General features: G+C 45.0%; 1 long non-coding RNA gene across 2 annotated transcripts; it reads left to right on the top strand.

Annotated features, from left to right (window-relative positions):
• Positions 1–861: 861 nt before the first annotated feature.
• Positions 862–3,646, top strand: LOC120566343. Of its 2 annotated transcripts, XR_005640379.1 has the most exons (5): positions 862–983; positions 1,486–1,650; positions 2,433–2,476; positions 2,576–2,852; positions 2,947–3,646. It is a non-coding gene; the product is annotated as an uncharacterized LOC120566343 (long non-coding RNA). The 2 variants fall into 2 exon arrangements; XR_005640380.1 differs by lacking the exon at positions 2,433–2,476.
• The last annotated feature ends 980 nt before the right edge of the window (positions 3,647–4,626 follow it).

Below are 4,626 nucleotides of genomic sequence, written 5' to 3'. Positions count from 1 at the left end.
TTATTTATATAAATTTGTATTACTGTTGTTTGGGTATAGATGGTTATGCTGTGTTGATGTGCCTAAAACTGTTTTATGCACAGTGGTGTGTGTTTTTTTTGGGGGGGGGGGTCGGTACGGAAGGCCCTGACTGAAAGCCCACGGTACGCTACTGCCCAAATGTAAGGAGCCGGCCCCAACCTGGGTTAGGCAACTGTCATGTGGGCCAGACGTGGCCCAAATGTAAGGAGCCAGGCCCGGCCTGAGTTACGGTGAGTGTCGTGTGGGCCAGACGTGGCCCAAATGTTAGGAGCCAAGCCTGACCTGGGTTACGGCGACTGTCATGTGGGCCAGCCGTGGCCCAAATGTAATGAGCCGGGCCCGGCCTGGGTTCTTTTTCCCCTGATCAATACTTCACAGACGCACGCACGCACACACACAGAGACACGCACACACACACACACACACACACACACACACACACAATCACACACACGCGCACACACACACACACACACACACACACACACACACACACACACACACACACAAAATCACACACTCACACACTCATGAGTCATGACATGGTAAGGGAAGAGTAAAAAAACGTGACATGAAAGATGTATTAAAAACGTTTGTTTCGTATCATTACAGATCATATCATATGTGTATAGCTTTAGCTTAAACAGACTAACGATTTTTAGCCTGTTGATTTAGGTTTGTTTTATTCAAGTAACGTTATTAAATTTAAATTCAACACGATATGCGTTGCAAATATATGCCAGCAAAGAACTATGGCGGGCGGAGACAGAAACACATTGAGGAGTGCGCTCTATCTGGCACCGCGCCCGCTGGAACGTCACACAGGTAAAAAACGTGCGCGCCTCATCAACTGGCGTAACCCAGACGGCCACACATCGTCTCTCTATCGGTGAGTTGGCATCGGACCAGCAGCTAATTTTCTCCTCAAAACGACACTTCAGTTCATGGTGCAGGGAGGCGAGGTAAGCATTCATTTTACCGGTAGTTTGTTTGTAGTCTGAAAATCTGCTTGTTTAAACAGTGTTTCTAGAATAAACTCTATAACGTTACATTAGCTAACGTAACCTAGCTAGCTAGCTAGCTAGCTTTTGAAGGGTACTGACATTTAACTTGGCTAATTAACATTATTTCAGAAGAGTTGTTCATGGAGACATTTGGCTGTATATCGTTTTCATCTTCTATGTCTGTTTGCACATTCAAATTTACGTTATCTAATAATAGTTGTCGGTTTTCTTTTTTATTAAAGTAAGATATATCTGAGTCATCGTATGCTACATTGTCTGGGTAGCTAGGTAGGTTAATGCTATGGGTTAATGCTAAGACAAATGTTAGCACGCTAAAACGTAGCTTACGTTGATTTAGCTCGGTTTAAGGAGAGGTTTATGAATAAAACGTTACTAACGATAGCTCCACCGACCGTTAGTAACGTACGGACATCAACATTTTTGTCTTCTCTTCCTTCAGACGACCTGGAGGAGAACCACATGCTGTCGCTGCGGTACCGTTTCTACGGCTTCTTTGCGGCCTTAACAACCTCCATTACGGTCATCGCCCGGGGGTACTCAGTAACTTCTGGGTTTGGGAGGCCGCAGAGGCGCACAAGCCTGGGGATGAGGGGTTGTGATCTCTGTAAGTATTAAAATCTCGACTTGTGTCCTGTTGTCATCACTGCTTGTGAGTCTGTTTTTGTTGTTGTTGTTTTCTCTGAAAGAGTCTGTCTGTGTCAGGGAACACAAGACAATTGTAATTTGGGGTGGCCCAAATCTTCTTGGAGACTGACTAGTTTTGCGGGCTGGAGAGGTGGCTGCAGCTGTGGGCGGCCAGCAAGCCACCAAACCAGCTGGTTTTCTTCACGCGTGGGCAGAAATGGGCCTTAAAGGAACACGCCGACTTATTGGGAATTTAGCTTATTCACCGTAACCCCCAGAGTAAGACAAGTCGATACATACCCTTCTCATCTCCGTGCGTGCTGTAACGCTGTCTGACGGCTCCAGCATTAGCTTAGCCTAGCACAGAACATGCAGGTGAATGGTTCCAGTAATCCTACTGCTCCGAATTGTGACAAAGTGACAAAATAACACCAACGTGTTCCTATTTACATGTTGTGATTTGTAGATTCACAGCGTGTACAAAAAACAACGTAACCTGAGACACAGCCATCTTCTAACCGTAAACAAACCGGGAACTATATTCTCAGACAGGCTTGCTGCGAGCATATCACTCCGCCCAAGTACTATATTCTTCCGCCTGAGAATATAGTTACCAGTTTGTTATGGGCTGATGCTGCTGGAGCCGTCAGACAGCTTTACAGCACGCACGGAGATGAGAAGGGTATGTATCGACTTGTCTTACTCTGGGGGTTACGGTGAATAAGCTAAATTCCCAATTAGTCGGCATGTTCCTTTTTAAAGGGTCCCCCAATTTCACCGACCTGAGGACCGCTGTGTCTGCACATGTGAGTTCTCCTCAGTCACTCATCTGTTCATGCTGGCTTTCATTAAAACTCTGCTGGCTTGACTAACCGTAGCAATCTTTTCTCTTCTACTGTTTTAAGGCCAAGAACAACCTGCCTGCCGAGCAGCGGAAGATGGTGGCCACCTTGTGTGCCACAACACGGCCACAGCTGACTGCTTCTAAGCCCTCAGCTTGAACGTGGCCCAGTCAAAGAGGATAAGGGAGCATTTCCACCAGGCCCTCACCCCCACTGGCCATCACCAGCGTCAACAGAAGCGTCCTCCTCCAGTTCCGAGGACGAAACACCTGTCCCCTACCAGGAGTCAGGGACCTCGGGACTGGAGGAGCAGAGGGAGTTTATGGCGAGGCTGCAAAATGTAAGTAAAATTCTAAGATATGTACTTTAAAGATTCAGTCCATTTTATGTCTGTTACACCAGACCTCACTCTGTGTTTTGTGTTTCCTCAACAGACACCAGAGAAGGCCCTCAGGACGAGCCAGTACGGCAGGCTGATGGTGGTGTAGACTGCGTTCGAGGCTCAACTCCACCTGTCTGAAAAGATTTCGGAGAGGGCGAGAAGGGCAGCGTATTGGGTGCAGCCCAGCATCCCTAGCCACACAGACTCTCTCGCTCACACACACACACACACACACACACACACACACACACACACACACACACACACACACACACACACACACACACACACACCCACGTAAATAGTTGTTTTATTGTGTTTTATAGATTGGTTCAGATTAATTTTGTATTATAACATGTTCTTTTTTAGTACTTTAAGATTCCTTTTTTATTAGATGTTCTTTTTTAGTAGATGTTAAGATTCATTTACTTTTAGTGTGTTTTCAAATGTTGTTCAATATTGGTATGTGTTTAATACAAGTTCCTTTTTACTTAAAATGTCAACTATAATACTGAGCACGCTTAGCCTAAACATGAAGCTAGGAACACCAAATTGGTCAGGTATTCTCAACACAGGCCCACCTTTTGAGTTTGAAAAGGTTCAAGGCAATTTGTAGCTTGAAACAAGCTCCAAAGTAACAGAGTTAAAAAGACAAACAGCCAGAGAACTTGAGACCGAAACCAGCCAGGGCCAGTCTTAACTGTTGAATGTATAAGGAGCACATATGCAAATAAAAAGCATTACAAAATTCAGTCCAAGCTGCCTAAACACTTCATTTTCAAGCTAACTTTTACCATACACCTGTCTGATTTTCGTTACTGCAGTAACTGAGGTATTTAGGGAACATTTGTAAATTGTAGCCACAGAACTTGTGGTTACATTCTAAACTGTTTGGGTCTGCGAATGCACATCAGTCAACCGCCACACTGCTAGCTGCTGGTTCACTGTGTTTATATAGACCAGTGTTTGGGAGCAAGAAACCGCATGTAACTAGTTACATGTAATTACATTACAAAATAAATGTTTAGGTGCTAGAGGCACTGAGGAAAAATGTAATTAATTTAGTTACTTATCAAATATTGATGATTACAATGGGGTTACATCTGAAAATATTCTTTTCGATTAAAAAGCTTATATGTAGCTTTATGTAGCTATTGCATTGCATTTTTATAAGTCTGACTATGTTGGTACTACTGTGAGGTTTAAACTGCATGGTTTAAATTCACTGTTATTCAGCTGTATAGCCCAGTTTGAAACATGTTAGAATACTAATCAAAAAGATGTTATAAATTTCACTACTTTGATAAAGTGACCTGTGGTTGAGTTTTGGCCGCCACACTCACCCTGAGTCAAGGCCAAATGTGGGCCATAAGAAAACTGCATATGTGGGCCACATTTGGGCCAAAGATCTGGCCCACATTAGGGGGACATGTGGCTGAGTTTCGGCCGCCACGCTCTCCCTGAGTCCCCCTAATGTGGCCCACATATGTAGTTCTCATATGGCCCACGTTTGGCCTTGAATGACGGCGCTGACCTCAGGTGAGTGTGGCATCCGAAACTCAGCCACAGGTCCCCCTAATGTGGCCCAAATGTGGCCCACATATGCAGTTCTCTTATGGCCCACGTTTGGCCTTGAATGACGGCGCTGACATCAGGTGAGTGTGGCATCCGAAACTCAGCCACAGGTCCCCCTAATGTGGCCCAAACGTGGCCCACGTGCAGTTTTCTTATG

Source organism: Perca fluviatilis, chromosome 10 (assembly GCF_010015445.1).
Source record: "Perca fluviatilis chromosome 10, GENO_Pfluv_1.0, whole genome shotgun sequence".
Classification (NCBI taxonomy): Eukaryota; Metazoa; Chordata; class Actinopteri; order Perciformes; family Percidae; genus Perca; species Perca fluviatilis.
Note: the sequence above shows the minus strand (reverse complement) of the source record. Positions and strands in the feature narration are given on the sequence as shown.